The 23,152-nt window shown below is 52.1% G+C and overlaps 1 protein-coding gene across 4 annotated transcripts in view; it reads left to right on the top strand.

Moving 5' to 3' along the window:
* LOC143958556 (dual serine/threonine and tyrosine protein kinase-like) overlaps nucleotides 1-23,152 on the top strand; it is a 304,078-nt gene that overhangs the window by 267,409 nt on the left and 13,517 nt on the right. The window lies entirely within an intron of this gene.

Below are 23,152 nucleotides of genomic sequence, written 5' to 3'. Positions count from 1 at the left end.
AGAAGATGGGCCGAGGACTCATTAATAATACAGTTCTTCAAAGCTGTCAAAAAGATCCGACCGCCAACTAAACAATCTTTTCCCACTTGGGACCTTGCTATTATCCTAGAGTCCTTAGCCAGTCCACCTTTTTGCCCCTTCGGAGTCAGCATCGCTTTGGAATCTAGCCTAGAAGCTAGCCTTCCTGATAGCTATAACCTCTGGCAGACGGGTTTCAGAGCTCCAAGCTTTAGGAGCAGATCATAATCATATCATATTCTATCCGGACAGAGTAGAACTCAGAACAGTGCGAGGATTTATTCCCAAAGTCGCATCATCCTTAAACATGTCAGAGCCTTGGGCACTCCCAACATTTTCAGAACAGGACTCTGGTTCTCTTCATGGAAAGATCAGTGTGGCTATAGCTGACAACACTAGTAATTTGAAAACAGCCCACTGTCATACTGCAATGCCACAGTGGGAAAGATTACCCCATCCAAAGAGAAATGTGTGAATGGGGGATCCACTTTTCCCTCCTTCAACCTGCATGTTAAAGTAAAATAAAAAAAACACCATGTGTATGGCTTGAATAAAACTATGCGAAAGAACACAAATGGACAGTCACTTGCACCGTATAGTTTCTGGTAGTTCTAAAGAAGGTTGTAAAATCACATTGTACAGTGTATGGCAAGCTTAAATGTGCTTACAATACAGAAAAACTACAGAATGCAAGATGTTTGCATTAAATATCACATACTGCACAATATAGAGTATACAGCAGTCAGTGGCGTAACTAGAAACTTCAGGGCCCCGATGCAGGAAACCTTGGTGGAGGGCCACCCCCCCCCCCCCCCCGACCTCCGGACAGGGCTCTTTTCTCCGAGCCCGATGGTGGAACACCAGGGCCCAGTCCCAAGTGGGAACCGATTTAAAAAACATCAATTAAAGCCACTGTGCCCATCAAACGCTACCACTGTACCATCAAATGTCACCACTGTGCCCATCAAACTCTGCCGCTGTGCCCATCAAACTCTGCCGCTGTGCCCATCATCAAATGCCACCGCTGTGCCCATCAAATGCTGCCAGTGTACCCAACAAATGCTGCCACTGTGCCCATCAAATGCTGTTGGTGTGCCCATCAAATGCCGCCACTGTGCACATCAAATGCTGTTGGTGTGCCCATCAAATGCTGCCACTGTGAATCCCCACCACCCGCTCGCTGTCTGCCCGCCACTTACCCTGTCTGGGTGGGGCAGCGGGTAACGGCCATGAGCGGGGTCCTCCATGCATCTCCTGCCATCCTCATCTCCTGTCCTCTCCTCCTGATAGGCATCCAATAGCTGCGCCTATCGTTTCAGCCAATCAGGTGATGGGTAACAGCCCCGCACACCTGATTGGTGGAGAGGCGGTTCAGTGTTAGGAAAGTGAATATTAATTCACTTTTCTAACACACCTGGGTAGACTGTGAGCGTCAAGCATGGCACTCGCAGTTCACCTATTTTGAAGCCTATTAGAGCCCATGGCTCTAATCAGGTGCTGCAAAAACACCCCCCCGCCGCTGTAATTCAGGCGCCCGACACCCCAAAAGGGACCAGGCACCTAAATATGAGGGTGCCAGCGGTGGCTATGGATAGATTCATGCTATGCTATGCATGAATCTATCCATTGGTCATAGAGGGTGTGGCTGGAGAGAGGGGGTGGCACCTGTGCACCCTTTTGGATGCACCGCCACTGATAAACACATGCACATTCACATACATACATATGCATACATGCACACTCACATACATGCGCACACACACATGCATACATACACATACATATATGAACACACACACACACACACACACACACACACACATACATGCTTACACACATACACGCATGCTCACACACACGCATGCTCACACACACACAAACAAGCATGCTCACACACACATACATGCATGCTCACACACGCACATACAAGCATGCTCACACACACACACACATACAAGCATGCTCACACACATACATACATACATACAAGCATGCATGGTCTCACACACACACACACACACACGCACATACAAGCATGCTCACACACACACACACACACACACACATACAAGCATGCATGGTCACACACACACACACGCACATACAAGCATGCTCACACACACACACACACACACACATACAAGCATGCTCACACACACACACACACATACATGCATGCTCACACACACACATACATGCATGCTCACACACGCACATACAAGCATGCTCACACACGCACATACAAGCATGCTCACACACACATACATACAAGCATGCTCACACACACACACACACACACATACAAGCATGCTCACACACACACAAACAAACATGCTCTCACACACTGTGCCCATCAAATGCTGTTGGTGTGCCCATCAAATGCTGCCACTGTGAATCCCCACCACCCGTTCGCTGTCTGCCCGCCACTTAGTCTGTCTGGGTGGGGCAGCGGGTAACGGCCATGAGCGGGGTCCTCCATGCATCTCCTGCCATCCTCATCTCCTGTCCTCTCCTCCTGATAGGCGTCCAATAGCTGCGCCTATCGTTTCAGCCAATCAGGTGATGGGTAACAGACTCGCACACCTGATTGGTGGAGAGGCGGTTCAGTGTTAGGAAAGTGAATATTAATTCACTTTTCTAACACACCTGGGTAGACTGTGAGCGTCAAGCATGGCGCTCGCAGTTCACCTATTTTGAAGCCTATTAGAGCCCATGGCTCTAATCAGGTGCTGCAAAAACACCCCCGCCGCTGTAATTCAGGCGCCCGACACCCAAAAGGGACCAGGCACCTAAATATGAGGGTGCCAGCGGTGGCTATGGATAGATTCATGCTATGCTATGCATGAATCTATCCATTGGTCATAGAGGGTGTGGCTGGAGAGAGGGGGATGGCACCTGTGCACCCTTTTGGATGTACCGCCACTGATAAACACATGCACATTCACATACATACATATGCATACATGCACACGGACATACATGCGCACACACACATGCATACATACATATACATGCTCACACACATACATGTTTACACACACATACATGCTTACACACACACACACACACATGCTCACACACACGCATGCTCACACACACATACAAGCATGCTCACACACATACATGCATGCTCACACACGCACATACAAGCATACACACATACACACATACAAGCATGCTCACACACACACACATACAAGCATGCTCACACGCACATACATACAAGCATGGTCACACACACACGCACATACAAGCATGCTCACACACACACGCACATACAAGCATGCTCACACAGACACACACACATACATGCATGCTCACACACACACATACAAGCATGCTCACACACGCACATACAAGCATGCTCACACACGCACATACAAGCATGCTCACACACGCACACACACAAGCATGCTCACACACACACACACACACACACACACATACATGCATGCTCACACACGCACATACAAGCATGCTCACACACACACACATACACACATACAATCATGCTCACACACATACATACATACAAGCATGCTTGCTCACACACCCATACATACAAGCATGGTCACACACACGCACATACAAGCATGCTCACACACACGCACATACAAGCATGCTCACACACACATACATGCATGCTCACACACGCACATACAAGCATGCTCACACACGCACATACAAGCATGCTCACACACACATACATACAAGCATGCTCACACACACACACACATACAAGCATGCTCTCACACACACACACACACACACACATACAAGCATGCTCACACACACATACATACAAGCATGCTCACACACACAAACAAACATGCTCTCACACACTGTGCCCATCAAATGCTGTTGGTGTGCCCATCAAATGCTGCCACTGTGAATCCCCACCACCCGTTCGCTGTCTGCCCGCCACTTAGTCTGTCTGGGTGGGGCAGCGGGTAATGGCCATGAGTGGGGTCCTCCATGCATCTGCAAAAACACCCCCCGCCGCTGTAATTCAGGCGCCCGACACCCCAAAAGGGACCAGGCACCTAAATATGAGGGTGCCAGCGGTGGCTATGGATAGATTCATGCTATGCTATGCATGAATCTATCCATTGGTCATAGAGGGTGTGGCTGGAGAGAGGGGGTGGCACCTGTGCACCCTTTTGGATGCACCGCCACTGATAAACACATGCACATTCACATACATACATATGCATACATGCACACGGACATACATGCGCACACACACATGCATACATACATATACATGCTCACACACATACATGTTTACACACACATACATGCTTACACACACACACACACACATGCTCACACACACGCATGCTCACACACACATACAAGCATGCTCACACACATACATGCATGCTCACACACGCACATACAAGCATACACACATACACACATACAAGCATGCTCACACACACACACATACAAGCATGCTCACACGCACATACATACAAGCATGGTCACACACACACGCACATACAAGCATGCTCACACACACACGCACATACAAGCATGCTCACACAGACACACACACATACATGCATGCTCACACACGCACATACAAGCATGCTCACACACGCACATACAAGCATGCTCACACACGCACATACAAGCATGCTCACACACACAAACAAACATGCTCTCACACACTGTGCCCATCAAATGCTGTTGGTGTGCCCATCAAATGCTGCCACTGTGAATCCCCACCACCCGTTCGCTGTCTGCCCGCCACTTAGTCTGTCTGGGTGGGGCAGCGGGTAATGGCCATGAGTGGGGTCCTCCATGCATCTGCAAAAACACCCCCCGCCGCTGTAATTCAGGCGCCCGACACCCCAAAAGGGACCAGGCACCTAAATATGAGGGTGCCAGCGGTGGCTATGGATAGATTCATGCTATGCTATGCATGAATCTATCCATTGGTCATAGAGGGTGTGGCTGGAGAGAGGGGGGTGGCACCTGTGCACCCTTTTGGATGCACCGCCACTGATAAACACATGCACATTCACATACATACATATGCATACATGCACACGGACATACATGCGCACACACACATGCATACATACATATACATGCTCACACACATACATGTTTACACACACATACATGCTTACACACACACACACACACATGCTCACACACACGCATGCTCACACACACATACAAGCATGCTCACACACATACATGCATGCTCACACACGCACATACAAGCATACACACATACACACATACAAGCATGCTCACACACACACACATACAAGCATGCTCACACGCACATACATACAAGCATGGTCACACACACACGCACATACAAGCATGCTCACACACACACGCACATACAAGCATGCTCACACAGACACACACACATACATGCATGCTCACACACACACATACAAGCATGCTCACACACGCACATACAAGCATGCTCACACACGCACATACAAGCATGCTCACACACGCACACACACAAGCATGCTCACACACACACACACACACACACACACACATACATGCATGCTCACACACGCACATACAAGCATGCTCACACACACACACATACACACATAAAATCATGCTCACACACATACATACATACAAGCATGCTTGCTCACACACCCATACATACAAGCATGGTCACACACACACACGCACATACAAGCATGCTCACACACACGCACATACAAGCATGCTCACACACACATACATGCATGCTCACACACGCACATACAAGCATGCTCACACACGCACATACAAGCATGCTCACACACACATACATACAAGCATGCTCACACACACACACATACAAGCATGCTCTCACACACACACACACACACACATACAAGCATGCTCACACACACAAACATACAAGCATGCTCACACACACAAACAAACATGCTCTCACACACTGTGCCCATCAAATGCTGTTGGTGTGCCCATCAAATGCTGCCACTGTGAATCCCCACCACACGTTCGCTGTCTGCCCGCCACTTAGTCTGTCTGGGTGGGGCAGCGGGTAATGGCCATGAGTGGGGTCCTCCATGCATCTGCAAAAACACCCCCCGCCGCTGTAATTCAGGCGCCCGACACCCCAAAAGGGACCAGGCACCTAAATATGAGGGTGCCAGCGGTGGCTATGGATAGATTCATGCTATGCTATGCATGAATCTATCACTGATAAACACATGCACATTCACATACATACATATGCATACATGCACACGGACATACATGCGCGCACACACACATGCATACATACACATACATATATGAACACACACACATATACATGCTCACACACATACATGCTTACACACACACACACACACACATGCTCACACACACACACACGCATGCTCACACACGCACACACACGCATGCTCACACACATACATGCATGCTCACACACACGCATGCTCACACACACACACACACATAGAAGCATGTTCACACACACACACACATACATGCATGCTCACACACACACACACACACATACAAGCATGCTCACACACATACACACATACAAGCATGCTCACACACATACATACAAGCATGCTTGCTCACACGCACATACATACAAGCATGGTCACACACACGCACATACAAGCATGCTCACACACACACACGCACATACAAGCATGCTCACACACACATACAAGCATGCTCACACACACATACAAGCATGCTCACACACACATACAAGCATGCTCACACACACACACACATACAAGCATGCTCACACACACACGCACATACAAGCATGCTCACACACACACACACACACACACATACAAGCATGCTCACACACACACACACACACACACACACACACACACACATACAAGCATGCTCACACACACACACATACAAGCATGCTCACACACACACATACAAGCATGCTCACACACACATACAAGCATGCTCACACACACACACACATGCATGCTCACACACGCACATACAAGCATGCTCACACACGCACATACAAGCATGCTCACACACACACACACACACACACACACACATACAAGCATGCTCACACACACACACATACAAGCATGCTCACACACACACACATACAAGCATGCTCACACACACACACATACAAGCATGCTCACACACACATACAAGCATGCTCACACACACATACAAGCATGCTCACACACACACACACACACATGCATGCTCACACACACACACATACAAGTATGCTCACACACGCACATACAAGCATGCTCACACACGCACATACAAGCATGCTCTCACACACACACACACACATACAAGCATGCTCACACACACATACATACAAGCATGCTCTCACACATACAAGCATGCTCACACACACGCATATAAACACAAATGCAGTAGCTAGTCTTATAAAAAAAACGGCAGACGTTTACAGTACCTTGGCTCTTCCTGCTGGGTACTGCACTGTAGGGGGAGACAAAGAGCACACACTTTACCCTAATGTGAGGAGCTCCCGCACAGAGCCGATTTCAGTTCGGCTGATGATAGAGGAGCTCCTCTCAGCCTCCCCTCCTACGGAAGATTACAGGGGGCCTGAGGGCCCCCTGCAGCAAGGGGCCCGGTCGCCATGGCGATCTTGGCGACCCCTATAATTCCGCCACTGACAGCAGTATGCTCTACCCTTGCATTCTAAGTATATAACATTTAAAAAATAAAAAAGGAAGAAGAAACCCTGCAAACCAACTTTCCAGATAAATCTCTCATTCACCAATAGACAGCATCACGCAGGTTTACAAAAGCGGCAAACTGCACTTCAAAAATAAGCCCACGTCACCTCTCTAGTGACTGACAAACTTCACAACATGAAAGTGGTGTACATACCGGAATGTGACTTGATATTCACTTCTTCCAACGCACTGGATGATCTGGTCACAGACTCTGATAAATTCAATCCACTCTAGATAAAATCCAAAATGGAAAGTAAGAAACAGCACAGAGTCACCTGGGTTTAAAAGTCCAAAACCTGTCCTGAAAGGAGGATACAACATTGTAACAAGTTAGGGTTCACTGTCTGGTCACAAGCAAAGGCCAGTGCTCCAAATTTAAAAAAAAATGCTGCCAATCTCTTGTCTGAAAAACTGGCATCCTGGGAGACAGAAGAAAGCTTTTGCAAGCAAAACCTATACATTAAAAAAAGGTAAGGGTTTTTCCTTGGATAGGTTTTTCTTCATAAGCTATAAGGCTTGATTCACACCCATGCATATTTGGTGCTTTTTGCATTCTGCAGATTTTCACTACAGCCCACTTAAAGCGGTTCTGCACACATAATAATACATTTTCCCATTCTGTTGCCTCTAGACCGTACATTTGATGATGCCACATTATTATTATTTTTTTGATTAATCTACCTTTTGTAATTTGTAGTATTTGATTTTCCTCCCCTGCGGCGATGGGCGGTCTCTTGCGGGGATCAGCATCACTTCCTGCTGAACCCCGCACTGTCTCCTGGGATCTCGTCCAAGTAATCACAGGAGACATTGCGGCTAATGCAGCCGAAATCTCGCGAGATTTCGGCTAATACAGCCGAAATCTCGCGTGATTTCGGCTATTACAGCTGAAATCTCGCGAGATTTCGGCTGTATTAGCCGAAATCTCGCGAGATTTCGGCTGCATTAGCCGCAATGTCTCCTGGGATTACTTGGACGAGATCCCAGGAGACAGTGCGGGGTTCAGCAGGAAGTGATGCTGATCCCCGCAAGAGACCGCCCATCGCCGCAGGGGAGGAAAATCAAATACTACAAATTACAAAAGGTAGATTAATTTAAAAAAAAAAAATGTGGCATTATCAAATGTACGGTCTAGAGGCAACAGAATGGGAAAATTTATTTTCCTGGTGCCTCCATGGCAGCATACCTGTGACAAGCTCCGCCTTGGCTCCTCCCTCAGGACTAGTGAATATTATAAAAGAAAAGGTTAGTACAGCCCCCGCATTCTCCTTTTTTTCCTCATACCTCATGGCAGTGAATCCTGGTCGGCGTCCTTACCTTCTGCAGTCGGCAGCTTCCGTCCGGGTTCAAGCCTCTCCCAGACGCAGTTCCTTCTCTTGGGCAGCTAAACGCGCTTATAAGGTTGGAAGTCCCTTCTGTAGGATCTTTTGGGACAAGCAGTTTGTCTCTTAAGTAAGAGCTTTATCTGCAAGTTGATCAGGCACCAGCTCATTCATGGTAATGGAGGCAGCAGCTATTTCTACATTTCTTTTTTTTTTTCCTCCTTCTCTCTTTTCTTCCTTCCTTTCCTTTCCCTTTTAGGTTTTATATCTTTTATCTTTTCTCTTCCCTCTCTCTTTTGCTCTCTTCCCCTCCCCAACCTTCCATTTCTTTCTTTCTTTCTTTCTTTCTTTTCTTTTGACCTCCCATTTGTTTGTTTCTCTCAGAGAAAAAACCTCCCTCTTAGCCCCTGCCGCCATTCCCGGCTCCATAGGAGCCGCGCGCGCTCAGCGCCGGCGTTTTATTTAACTTTCGGTGTTCCCCGCCGTGCTCTGCGCATGCGCCGGCGGTGTGAGGCTTCTAGCTTACTGTTCCGCCGATCGGCGCATGCGCAGTGGATTCGGAGCCCGCGGCGGCCATCTTTGATAAGGGCACAGTGACATTTATGCCCTCAAAATGTCAAAGACAGGATAGAGGCATGCCCTGCCTCTCCTGTTCTACTGTTTATCTCCCTGATGGCCTCAGTGGGACGCCTGTGGCTGCAGGGAGAACTGCTACTCTGAGCTTTAATATAATAAAAAAAAAAAAAAAAAAAGAGAAGATGGGTTAATTAATTAATTAAATAGTATAAAATGACATAAACATATTAAATTATCAAATAAAATTAATAAAAAATAATTAAATAAATTATATTTTATTTACAAAAAATAAAAAATTAAAATATATATATAATTTAACCCCCCCCCAAAAAAAAAAAGGGACAAGAAGACAAAATGTAGATTTAGATGTATTTTAGATGTATTTATCGAAGTCCCTTTTTCCAGTCAAGGACACGGTTGGTTGATTTTTCTCCTCTAAAACTCTTTTCTTAGCTGCTGCTTCTGCTAATCCGTCTAGTATGAGCCATTCGGCCCCCGCACAAGATCCTACTCTACACCTGAGGTAAGGACCTACGTCCAGGTAAGTTGATACACTTTTAAAAAAACAAAAGAGTGCACTCAGGCTGGTACTTTATGTATTTCAGCCCTGTACGCCAGAAGATGTCTAAGAGGACCTCAAGGCGACATGAAGACGATGATGACTCTAGTCACAGCAGAGACAGGTCGTCCTGGCATGGGGATTATAGAAGTGGCAGAAAGAATCGGCCAAAAAGGCGCCATCACTCATGCTCCCCGAGACCTAGATCTCCAAGATGTCAGGCGTGTGGAGTTGCCCCACTTTCAGACAAACTGATCTGTTTGAGATTGCCTCAGGGACGATGCAGCGGACAGAGAATCTGAAGGTCTGCAAATGGCGGACCTACTTAAGAAAGCAGTAAAGGACTCCCTTGCGGAATTGGTAGCCACAATGACGACGCAACAACCAGCGTCTCCTCCTCAGGAGCAAACGGCTGAGGCTTCCATCCCGGGGCTGTCCACAAGTGGAATTTTTCGTCTGATGTCGGCATCCTCCTCTAAACATCAGGAAGAGAATGCCATCTCAGAGGAATCATCTGATGACCTAGATGCCTCTGGCTTTGCTTTCGCCATGGTCCAGCCTTATGTACAGGCAGCTAAACAAGCGATCGGCTGGGAGAGACCAACACCGAGGTTTAAGAAGTCTAAATCGTACTTCCCCTTTCTCAAACGCCAGATCTCAGTTTTTCCTCTCATGGAGGAGATCAGGGATGTGATTGAGGAAGAGTGGGAAAAGACAGAGAAAATGTTCTCTATTAAATCGGTTGGGAAAGTTATTCCCTCTCTCATAGGCTGATTCCGCAATGCTGGAGGGTTCTCCAGTGGTCGATGCAGCAGTGGTAAGGTTGGCAAAGAATGTCACATTGCCCCTGGAAGACTCAACTTCTTTTAAGGCTCCACTGGACAGAAGGATGGATCTCGATCTCAAGAAAAGCGTACCAGATGGCAGACAACGCCTGTAAACCTGTCATAGCCCTGACATCAGTGTCCAATGCGCTACGCGTCTGGACAGATAATATAGAGTCGGCAATCCAACAGGACATCCCAGAGGAGGATATAATCAAGGCCTTGGATGAGCTGAAGTTCTCAGCAGACTTTATTGGTGAAGCCGCCATCGATTCAATTCCTTGCTCCGCAAGGGCAATGCTCCACACAGTTATGGCCAAATGGGCCTTGTGGCTGAAACCGTGGGCAGCAGATATCGCCTCCAAACAGAACTGGTGCAAGATACCATTTGATGGTGAAGCCTTGTTTGAGGGAAAAACTGGACAAGGACATCTCTCGAGTCACTGGTGGAAAATCAGGCCTGCTACCCCAAGACAGGTGATCTAGGCGCTCCAGGACAATCGCACCCAGATTCCAATACTCCAAGAATAAGGATTACCGATAGTCCAGGCAGGGAAAAGGCTTCAGGCATAATTGGGAAAGCACACAGTCCACGTTCCTCAAAACCCGAAGACAGAGACCAATACCTACCCCACAGGATTCTACTAAATCCTTTTGACGCCTGGCCAGCCCAAGCGATTCCTGTGTGGGCCAAGCTAAGACACTTCTCAAAGATCTGGGAACAAAAGTGCAGGGATTCTTGGGTAGTCTCCACAGTCAAATACGGCCATTTTTGGTCATTCCTAAAATTAGTTTGATTGTTTAAGGCAAAATAAACCAATGCATTGCTCACCGGCGAAATAGTAGTAATAGCCATCCAGGAGTGACAGTGCCCACTCTTGTACTTTAGTATGCTATGTGCAGCCCTCTATGAAGCCCTCTCACAAAATTTACATACTGCAACAATCAACTCAAAACCTCATGATCTCATTGTACTTAACCAGTGTAAATACCTTTACTGAATAAAACAAAAAGTGAAAAATAGTCTTAACTTTTAAAGCATAATATACAGTTAAGCTGCACGATTCTGGATAAAATTAAATTAAAATTGTTTGCTTCGTATAAAGATCAAGTTTCTCGGCGCAACATTTTACTTTCTACAAAAAAAATTTGTGCCAACTTTTGTTTAGTTTTTTTTTAATCTGTTGAAGTAATTTTTGGGAACAATATTTGAAAGGCCCCTTACACACGTGGTGATCCGCTCGCTCAGCGGGGATCGCTCCGTTGTCCCCGTTGAGCTGGCGGCGGACAGGACCGCCCTGTCAGATCTCTGCTCTCCTCTATGGGGATCGGATGAGCACGGACTGTCTGTCCGTGTTCATCAGATCCGCTTTGCAGACGGAAAGTATTTTCCTCCGTCTGCAGAATCGGACAGTAGCGGAGGCGGACAATAGCGGGTGTCTGCGGATATTCATCCGCAGACACCCGCTATCCCATAGGGATGCATGTATGTCCATATTTAATCCACAAACGGATGGATGAAATGCGGACATAATGTCCGCATGTGTGAAAGGGGCCAAAGACTGCTGCCCAAATACAGCGTGACAAAATATTGCAACAATTTGGATTAGTAAACCACAGACTATAATCTTGCTGGAATTGGGAGGATTTGACATGGCTATTCCTTAAAGGGGCCCAGAAATCGGAGTGGTTCAGGGTAGCACTCGATTTCTTATACACAGGTTCTTGCACTGGTATACTATACCCAACAACATTTTACATGTTTAGAGGCTATATACTATACATTTTTCTATTACAGTATGCTTTTCTGGATGGTCTTTTATGGCTATATGAAAAAAATTCAATAAAAAAACATTGATCACAAAATAATGCAACAACTGCCATTATATTCTTTAGCGTGTATATCTATCTATTATCTCTATATATCTATACTTGTAAATATTTCATTTAGGGATGCACCGAAGCAGCCTCCTCGCGGGTCCCAGCAGCTGCCTTCGCTCCTCATGGTCCCAGTAGCCGCCTCAAGGGTCCCAGCAGCTGCCTTCGCTCCTCATGGTCCCAGTAGCTGCCTCAAGGGTCCCAGCAGCTGTCTTCGCTCCTCATGGTCCCAGTCGTCGCCTCAAGGGTCCCAGTAGCTGCCTTCGCTCCTCATGGTCCCAGTAGCTGCCTTCGCTCCTCATGGTCCCAGTAGCTGCCTTCGCTCCTCATGGTCCCAGTAGCTGCCTTCGCTCCTCATGGTCCCAGTAGCTGCCTTCGCTCCTCATGGTCCCAGTAGCTGCCTTCGCTCCTCATGGTCCCAGTAGCTGCCTTCGCTCCTCATGGTCCCAGTAGCTGCCTTCGCTCCTCATGGTCCCAGTAGCTGCCTTCGCTCCTCATGGTCCCAGTAGCTGCCTTCGCTCCTCATGGTCCCAGTCGCTGCCTTCGCTCCTCATGGTCCCAGTAGCTGCCTTCGCTCCTCATGGTCCCAGTAGCTGCCTTCGCTCCTCATGGTCCCAGTAGCTGCCTTCGCTCCTCATGGTCCCAGTAGCTGCCTTCGCTCCTCATGGTCCCAGTAGCTGCCTTCGCTCCTCATGGTCCCAGTAGCTGCCTTCGCTCCTCATGGTCCCAGTAGCTGCCTTCGCTCCTCATGGTCCCAGTAGCTGCCTTCGCTCCTCATGGTCCCAGTAGCTGCCTTCGCTCCTCATGGTCCCAGTAGCTGCCTTCGCTCCTCATGGTCCCAGTAGCTGCCTTCGCTCCTCATGGTCCCAGTAGCTGCCTTCGCTCCTCATGGTCCCAGTAGCTGCCTTCGCTCCTCATGGTACCAGTAGCCGCCTTCGCTCCTCATGGTCCCAGTAGTCGCCTTCGCTCGTCATGGTCCCAGCAGCTGCCTCAAGGGTCCCAGTAGTCGCCTTCGCTCCTCATGGTCCCAGTAGTCGCCTTCGCTCCTCATGGTCCCAGTAGTCGCCTTCGCTCCTCATGGTCCCAGCAGCTGCCTCAAGGGTCCCAGTAGTCGCCTTCGCTCCTCATGGTCCCAGTAGCTGCCTTCGCTCCTCATGGTCCCAGTAGTCGCCTTCGCTCCTCATGGTCCCAGCAGCTGCCTCAAGGGTCCCAGTAGTCGCCTTCGCTCCTCATGGTCCCAGTAGCTGCCTTCGCTCCTCATGGTCCCAGTAGCTGCCTTCGCTCCTCATGGTCCCAGTAGTCGCCTTCGCTCCTCATGGTCCCAGCAGCTGCCTCAAGGGTCCCAGTAGTCGCCTTCGCTCCTCATGGTCCCAGTAGCTGCCTTCGCTCCTCATGGTCCCAGTAGCTGCCTTCGCTCCTCATGGTCCCAGTAGCTGCCTTCGCTCCTCATGGTCCCAGTAGCTGCCTTCGCTCCTCATGGTCCCAGTAGCTGCCTTCGCTCCTCATGGTCCCAGTAGCTGCCTTCGCTCCTCATGGTCCCAGTAGCTGCCTTCGCTCCTCATGGTCCCAGTAGCTGCCTTCGCTCCTCATGGTCCCAGTAGCTGCCTTCGCTCCTCATGGTCCCAGTAGCTGCCTTCGCTCCTCATGGTCCCAGTAGTCGCCTTCGCTCCTCATGGTCCCAGCAGCTGCCTCAAGGGTCCCAGTAGCTGCCTTCGCTCCTCATGGTCCCAGTAGCTGCCTTCGCTCCTCATGGTCCCAGTAGCTGCCTTCGCTCCTCATGGTCCCAGTAGCTGCCTTCGCTCCTCATGGTCCCAGTAGTCGCCTTCGCTCCTCATGGTCCCAGCAGCGGCCTCAAGGGTCCCAGTAGTCGCCTTCGCTCCTCATGGTCCCAGTAGTCGCCTTCGCTCCTCATGGTCCCAGTAGTCGCCTTCGCTCCTCATGGTCCCAGCAGCTGCCTTCGCTCCTCATGGTCCCAGCAGCTGCCTTTTTTCCTCATGGTCCCAGTAGCTGCCTTTTTTCCTCATGGTCCCAGTAGCTGCCTTTTTTCCTCATGGTCCCAGTAGCTGCCTTTTTTCCTCATGGTCCCAGTAGCTGCCTTTTTTCCTCATGGTCCCAGTAGCTGCCTTTTTTCCTCATGGTCCCAGTAGCTGCCTTTTTTCCTCATGGTCCCAGTAGCTGCCTTTTTTCCTCATGGTCCCAGTAGCTGCCTTTTTTCCTCATGGTCCCAGTAGCTGCCTTTTTTCCTCATGGTCCCAGTAGCTGCCTTTTTTCCTCATGGTCCCAGTAGCTGCCTTCGCTCCTCATGGTCCCAGTAGCTGCCTTCGCTCCTCATGGTCCCAGTAGCTGCCTTCGCTCCTCATGGTCCCAGTAGCTGCCTTCGCTCCTCATGGTCCCAGTAGCTGCCTTCGCTCCTCATGGTCCCAGTAGCTGCCTTCGCTCCTCATGGTCCCAGTAGCTGCCTTCGCTCCTCATGGTCCCAGTAGCTGCCTTCGCTCCTCATGGTCCCAGTAGCTGCCTTCGCTCCTCATGGTCCCAGCAGCTGCCTTCGCTCCTCATGGTCCCAGCAGCTGCCTTCGCTCCTCATGGTCCCAGCAGCTGCCTTCGCTCCTCATGGTCCCAGCAGCTGCCTTCGCTCCTCATGGTCCCAGCAGCTGCCTTCGCTCCTCATGGTCCCAGCAGCTGCCTTCGCTCCTCATGGTCCCAGCAGCTGCCTTCGCTCCTCATGGTCCCAGCAGCTGCCTTCGCTCCTCATGGTCCCAGCAGCTGCCTTCGCTCCTCATGGTCCCAGCAGCTGCCTTCGCTCCTCATGGTCCCAGCAGCTGCCTTCGCTCCTCATGGTCCCAGCAGCTGCCTTCGCTCCTCATGGTCCCAGCAGCTGCCTTCGCTCCTCATGGTCCCAGCAGCTGCCTTCGCTCCTCATGGTCCCAGCAGCTGCCTTCGCTCCTCATGGTCCCAGCAGCTGCCTTCGCTCCTCATGGTCCCAGCAGCTGCCTTCGCTCCTCATGGTCCCAGCAGCTGCCTTCGCTCCTCATGGTCCCAGCAGCTGCCTTCGCTCCTCATGGTCCCAGCAGCTGCCTTCGCTCCTCATGGTCCCAGCAGCTGCCTTCGCTCCTCATGGTCCCAGCAGCTGCCTTCGCTCCTCATGGTCCCAGTAGTCGCCTTCGCTCCTCATGGTCCCAGTAGTCGCCTTCGCTCCTCATGGTCCCAGTAGTCGCCTTCGCTCCTCATGGTCCCAGTAGTCGCCTTCGCTCCTCATGGTCCCAGCAGCTGCCTCAAGGGTCCCAGTAGTCGCCTTCGCTCCTCATGGTCCCAGCAGCTGCCTCAAGGGTCCCAGTAGTCGCCTTCGCTCCTCATGGTCCCAGCAGCTGCCTTCGCTCCTCATGGTCCCAGTAGTCGCCTTCGCTCCTCATGGTCCCAGCAGCTGCCTCAAGGGTCCCAGTAGTCGCCTTCGCTCCTCATGGTCCCAGCAGCTGCCTCAAGGGTCCCAGTAGTCGCCTTCGCTCCTCATGGTCCCAGTAGCTGCCTTCGCTCCTCATGGTCCCAGTAGTCGCCTTCGCTCCTCATGGTCCCAGCAGCTGCCTCAAGGGTCCCAGTAGTCGCCTTCGCTCCTCATGGTCCCAGCAGCTGCCTCAAGGGTCCCAGTAGTCGCCTTCGCTCCTCATGGTCCCAGTAGCTGCCTTCGCTCCTCATGGTTCCAGTAGTCGCCTTCGCTCCTCATGGTCCCAGCAGCTGCCTCAAGGGTCCCAGTAGTCGCCTTCGCTCCTCATGGTCCCAGTAGCTGCCTTCGCTCCTCATGGTCCTAGTAGCTGCCTTCGCTCCTCATGGTCCCAGTAGCTGCCTTCGCTCCTCATGGTCCCAGTAGCTGCCTTCGCTCCTCATGGTCCCAGTAGCTGCCTTCGCTCCTCATGGTCCTAGTAGCTGCCTTCGCTCCTCATGGTCCCAGTAGCTGCCTTCGCTCCTCATGGTCCCAGTAGCTGCCTTCGCTCCTCATGGTCCCAGTAGCTGCCTTCGCTCCTCATGGTCCCAGTAGCTGCCTTCGCTCCTCATGGTCCCAGTAGCTGCCTTCACTCCTCATGGTCCCAGTAGCTGCCTTCGCTCCTCATGGTCCCAGTAGCTGCCTTCGCTCCTCATGGTCCCAGTAGTCGCCTTCGCTCCTCATGGTCCCAGCAGCTGCCTCAAGGGTCCCAGTAGTCGCCTTCGCTCCTCATGGTCCCAGCAGCTGCCTCAAGGGTCCCAGTAGTCGCCTTCGCTCCTCATGGTCCCAGCAGCTGCCTTCGCTCCTCATGGTCCCAGTAGTCGCCTTCGCTCCTCATGGTCCCAGCAGCTGCCTCAAGGGTCCCAGTAGTCGCCTTCGCTCCTCATGGTCCCAGCAGCTGCCTCAAGGGTCCCAGTAGTCGCCTTCGCTCCTCATGGTCCCAGTAGCTGCCTTCGCTCCTCATGGTCCCAGTAGTCGCCTTCGCTCCTCATGGTCCCAGCAGCTGCCTCAAGGGTCCCAGTAGTCGCCTTCGCTCCTCATGGTCCCAGCAGCTGCCTCAAGGGTCCCAGTAGTCGCCTTCGCTCCTCATGGTCCCAGTAGCTGCCTTCGCTCCTCATGGTCCCAGTAGTCGCCTTCGCTCCTCATGGTCCCAGCAGCTGCCTCAAGGGTCCCAGTAGTCGCCTTCGCTCCTCATGGTCCCAGTAGCTGCCTTCGCTCCTCATGGTCCTAGTAGCTGCCTTCGCTCCTCATGGTCCCAGTAGCTGCCTTCGCTCCTCATGGTCCCAGTAGCTGCCTTCGCTCCTCATGGTCCCAGTAGCTGCCTTCGCTCCTCATGGTCCTAGTAGCTGCCTTCGCTCCTCATGGTCCTAGTAGCTGCCTTCGCTCCTCATGGTCCCAGTAGCTGCCTTCGCTCCTCATAGTCCCAGTAGCTGCCTTCGCTCCTCATGGTCCCAGTAGCTGCCTTCGCTCCTCATGGTCCCAGTAGCTGCCTTCGCTCCTCATGGTCCCAGTAGCTGCCTTCGCTCCTCATGGTCCCAGTAGCTGCCTTCGCTCCTCATGGTCCCAGTAGCTGCCTTCGCTCCTCATGGTCCCAGTAGTCGCCTTCGCTCCTCATGGTCCCAGCAGCTGCCTCAAGGGTCCCAGTAGTCGCCTTCGCTCCTCATGGTCCCAGTAGCTGCCTTCGCTCCTCATGGTCCCAGTAGTCGCCTTCGCTCCTCATGGTCCCAGCAGCTGCCTCAAGGGTCCCAGTAGTCGCCTTCGCTCCTCATGGTCCCAGTAGCTGCCTTCGCTCCTCATGGTCCCAGTAGCTGCCTTCGCTCCTCATGGTCCCAGTAGCTGCCTTCGCTCCTCATGGTCCCAGTAGTCGCCTTCGCTCCTCATGGTCCCAGCAGCTGCCTCAAGGGTCCCAGTAGTCGCCTTCGCTCCTCATGGTCCCAGTAGCTGCCTTCGCTCCTCATGGTCCCAGTAGCTGCCTTCGCTCCTCATGGTCCCAGTAGCTGCCTTCGCTCCTCATGGTCCCAGTAGCTGCCTTCTCTCCTCATGGTCCCAGTAGCTGCCTTCGCTCCTCATGGTCCCAGTAGCTGCCTTCGCTCCTCATGGTCCCAGTAGTCGCCTTCGCTCCTCATGGTCCCAGCAGCTGCCTCAAGGGTCCCAGTAGTCGCCTTCGCTCCTCATGGTCCCAGTAGCTGCCTTCGCTCCTCATGGTCCCAGTAGCTGCCTTCGCTCCTCATGGTCCCAGTAGCTGCCTTCGCTCCTCATGGTCCCAGTAGCTGCCTTCGCTCCTCATGGTCCCAGTAGCTGCCTTCGCTCCTCATGGTCCCAGTAGCTGCCTTTGCTCCTCATGGTCCCAGTAGTCGCCTTCGCTCCTCATGGTCCCAGCAGCTGCCTCAAGGGTCCCAGTAGTCGCCTTCGCTCCTCATGGTCCCAGTAGCTGCCTTCGCTCCTCATGGTCCCAGTAGCTGCCTTCGCTCCTCATGGTCCCAGTAGCTGCCTTCGCTCCTCATGGTCCCAGTAGCTGCCTTCGCTCCTCATGGTCCCAGTAGCTGCCTTCGCTCCTCATGGTCCCAGTAGCTGCCTTCGCTCCTCATGGTCCCAGTAGTCGCCTTCGCTCCTCATGGTCCCAGCAGCGGCCTCAAGGGTCCCAGTAGTCGCCTTCGCTCCTCATGGTCCCAGTAGTCGCCTTCGCTCCTCATGGTCCCAGTAGTCGCCTTCGCTCCTCATGGTCCCAGCAGCTGCCTTCGCTCCTCATGGTCCTAGCAGCTGCCTTTTTTCCTCATGGTCCCAGTAGCTGCCTTTTTTCCTCATGGTCCCAGCAGCTGCCTTTTTTCCTCATGGTCCCAGTAGCTGCCTTTTTTCCTCATGGTCCCAGTAGCTGCCTTTTTTCCTCATGGTCCCAGTAGCTGCCTTTTTTCCTCATGGTCCCAGTAGCTGCCTTTTTTCCTCATGGTCCCAGTAGCTGCCTTTTTTCCTCATGGTCCCAGTAGCTGCCTTTTTTCCTCATGGTCCCAGTAGCTGCCTTTTTTCCTCATGGTCCCAGTAGCTGCCTTTTTTCCTCATGGTCCCAGTAGCTGCCTTTTTTCCTCATGGTCCCAGTAGCTGCCTTTTTTCCTCATGGTCCCAGTAGCTGCCTTTTTTCCTCATGGTCCCAGTAGCTGACTTTTTTCCTCATGGTCCCAGTAGCTGCCTTTTTTCCTCATGGTCCCAGTAGCTGCCTTTTTTCCTCATGGTCCCAGTAGCTGCCTTTTTTCCTCATGGTCCCAGTAGCTGCCTTTTTTCCTCATGGTCCCAGTAGCTGACTTTTTTCCTCATGGTCCCAGTAGCTGCCTTTTTTCCTCATGGTCCCAGTAGCTGCCTTTTTTCCTCATGGTCCCAGTAGCTGCCTTTTTTCCTCATGGTCCCAGTAGCTGCCTTTTTTCCTCATGGTCCCAGTAGCTGCCTTTTTTCCTCATGGTCCCAGTAGCTGCCTTTTTTCCTCATGGTCCCAGTAGCTGCCTTCGCTCCTCATGGTCCCAGTAGCTGCCTTCGCTCCTCATGGTCCCAGTAGCTGCCTTCGCTCCTCATGGTCCCAGTAGCTGCCTTCGCTCCTCATGGTCCCAGTAGTCGCCTTCGCTCCTCATGGTCCCAGCAGCTGCCTTCGCTCCTCATGGTCCTAGCAGCTGCCTTTTTTCCTCATGGTCCCAGTAGCTGCCTTTTTTCCTCATGGTCCCAGCAGCTGCCTTTTTTCCTCATGGTCCCAGTAGCTGCCTTTTTTCCTCATGGTCCCAGTAGCTGCCTTCGCTCCTCATGGTCCCAGTAGCTGCCTTCGCTCCTCATGGTCCCAGTAGTCGCCTTCGCTCCTCATGGTCCCAGCAGCGGCCTCAAGGGTCCCAGTAGTCGCCTTCGCTCCTCATGGTCCCAGTAGTCGCCTTCGCTCCTCATGGTCCCAGTAGTCGCCTTCGCTCCTCATGGTCCCAGCAGCTGCCTTCGCTCCTCATGGTCCTAGCAGCTGCCTTTTTTCCTCATGGTCCCAGTAGCTGCCTTTTTTCCTCATGGTCCCAGCAGCTGCCTTTTTTCCTCATGGTCCCAGTAGCTGCCTTTTTTCCTCATGGTCCCAGTAGCTGCCTTTTTTCCTCATGGTCCCAGTAGCTGCCTTTTTTCCTCATGGTCCCAGTAGCTGCCTTTTTTCCTCATGGTCCCAGTAGCTGCCTTTTTTCCTCATGGTCCCAGTAGCTGCCTTTTTTCCTCATGGTCCCAGTAGCTGCCTTTTTTCCTCATGGTCCCAGTAGCTGCCTTTTTTCCTCATGGTCCCAGTAGCTGCCTTTTTTCCTCATGGTCCCAGTAGCTGCCTTTTTTCCTCATGGTCCCAGTAGCTGCCTTTTTTCCTCATGGTCCCAGTAGCTGACTTTTTTCCTCATGGTCCCAGTAGCTGCCTTTTTTCCTCATGGTCCCAGTAGCTGCCTTTTTTCCTCATGGTCCCAGTAGCTGCCTTTTTTCCTCATGGTCCCAGTAGCTGACTTTTTTCCTCATGGTCCCAGTAGCTGCCTTTTTTCCTCATGGTCCCAGTAGCTGCCTTTTTTCCTCATGGTCCCAGTAGCTGCCTTTTTTCCTCATGGTCCCAGTAGCTGCCTTTTTTCCTCATGGTCCCAGTAGCTGCCTTTTTTCCTCATGGTCCCAGTAGCTGCCTTTTTTCCTCATGGTCCCAGTAGCTGCCTTCGCTCCTCATGGTCCCAGTAGCTGCCTTCGCTCCTCATGGTCCCAGTAGCTGCCTTCGCTCCTCATGGTCCCAGTAGCTGCCTTCGCTCCTCATGGTCCCAGTAGTCGCCTTCGCTCCTCATGGTCCCAGCAGCTGCCTTCGCTCCTCATGGTCCTAGCAGCTGCCTTTTTTCCTCATGGTCCCAGTAGCTGCCTTTTTTCCTCATGGTCCCAGCAGCTGCCTTTTTTCCTCATGGTCCCAGTAGCTGCCTTTTTTCCTCATGGTCCCAGTAGCTGCCTTTTTTCCTCATGGTCCCAGTAGCTGCCTTTTTTCCTCATGGTCCCAGTAGCTGCCTTTTTTCCTCATGGTCCCAGTAGCTGCCTTTTTTCCTCATGGTCCCAGTAGCTGCCTTTTTTCCTCATGGTCCCAGTAGCTGCCTTTTTTCCTCATGGTCCTAGCAGCTGCCTTTTTTCCTCATGGTCCCAGTAGCTGCCTTTTTTCCTCATGGTCCCAGCAGCTGCCTTTTTTCCTCATGGTCCCAGTAGCTGCCTTTTTTCCTCATGGTCCCAGTAGCTGCCTTTTTTCCTCATGGTCCCAGTAGCTGCCTTTTTTCCTCATGGTCCCAGTAGCTGCCTTTTTTCCTCATGGTCCCAGTAGCTGCCTTTTTTCCTCATGGTCCCAGTAGCTGCCTTTTTTCCTCATGGTCCCAGTAGCTGACTTTTTTCCTCATGGTCCCAGTAGCTGCCTTTTTTCCTCATGGTCCCAGTAGCTGCCTTTTTTCCTCATGGTCCCAGTAGCTGCCTTTTTTCCTCATGGTCCCAGTAGCTGCCTTTTTTCCTCATGGTCCCAGTAGCTGACTTTTTTCCTCATGGTCCCAGTAGCTGCCTTTTTTCCTCATGGTCCCAGTAGCTGCCTTTTTTCCTCATGGTCCCAGTAGCTGCCTTTTTTCCTCATGGTCCCAGTAGCTGCCTTTTTTCCTCATGGTCCCAGTAGCTGCCTTTTTTCCTCATGGTCCCAGTAGCTGCCTTTTTTCCTCATGGTCCCAGTAGCTGCCTTCGCTCCTCATGGTCCCAGTAGCTGCCTTCGCTCCTCATGGTCCCAGTAGCTGCCTTCGCTCCTCATGGTCCCAGTAGCTGCCTTCGCTCCTCATGGTCCCAGTAGCTGCCTTCGCTCCTCATGGTCCCAGTAGCTGCCTTCGCTCCTCATGGTCCCAGTAGCTGCCTTCGCTCCTCATGGTCCCAGTAGCTGCCTTCGCTCCTCATGGTCCCAGTAGCTGCCTTCGCTCCTCATGGTCCCAGCAGCTGCCTTCGCGCCTCCCGGGTCTCAGTATCCGCCTCGCGACTCCCGGGTCTCAGTATCCGCCTCGCGCCTCACGGATTTCAGTAGCTGCCTTCGCTCCTCATGGTCCCAGTAGCTGCCTTCGCTCCTCATGGTCCCAGTAGCTGCCTTCGCTCCTCATGGTCCCAGTAGCTGCCTTCGCTCCTCATGGTCCCAGTAGCTGCCTTCGCTCCTCATGGTCCCAGTAGCTGCCTTCGCTCCTCATGGTCCCAGTAGCTGCCTTCGCTCCTCATGGTCCCAGTAGCTGCCTTCGCTCCTCATGGTCCCAGTAGCTGCCTTCGCTCCTCATGGTCCCAGTAGCTGCCTTCGCTCCTCATGGTCCCAGCAGCTGCCTTCGCGCCTCCCGGGTCTCAGTATCCGCCTCGCGACTCCCGGGTCTCAGTATCCGCCTCGCGCCTCACGGATTTCAGTATCTGCCTCGCGACTCACGGATCTCAGTAGCCGCCTCGCCCCTAACGGGTCTCCAGTAGCCGCCTCACTGGTCCCAGTAGCCGCCTTGCGCCTCACGGGTCCCAGTAGCCGCCTCGCGCCTCAGGTTCCCAGCAGCCGCCTTGCGCCTCACAGATCTCCAGTAGCTGCCTCACGGGTCCCAGTAGCCGCCTCGCGCCTCACGGGTCCCAGTAGCCGCTTCGCGCCTCAGGCTCCCAGCAGTCGCCTCGCGCCTCACTGGTCCCAGCAGCAACCTCGCGCCTCACTGGTCCCAGCAGCCGCCTCGCGTCTCACTTGTCCCAGCAGCCGCCTCGCACCTCACTGGTCCCAGCATCCGCCT

The sequence above is a fragment of the Lithobates pipiens genome, unplaced genomic scaffold, assembly GCF_037356315.1.
Source record: "Lithobates pipiens isolate NorthernLeopardFrog02 unplaced genomic scaffold, aLitPip1_a1.2 Scaffold_107, whole genome shotgun sequence".
NCBI classification, from domain to species: Eukaryota; Metazoa; Chordata; class Amphibia; order Anura; family Ranidae; genus Lithobates; species Lithobates pipiens.
This window is presented reverse-complemented; position numbering and strand designations above follow the sequence as displayed.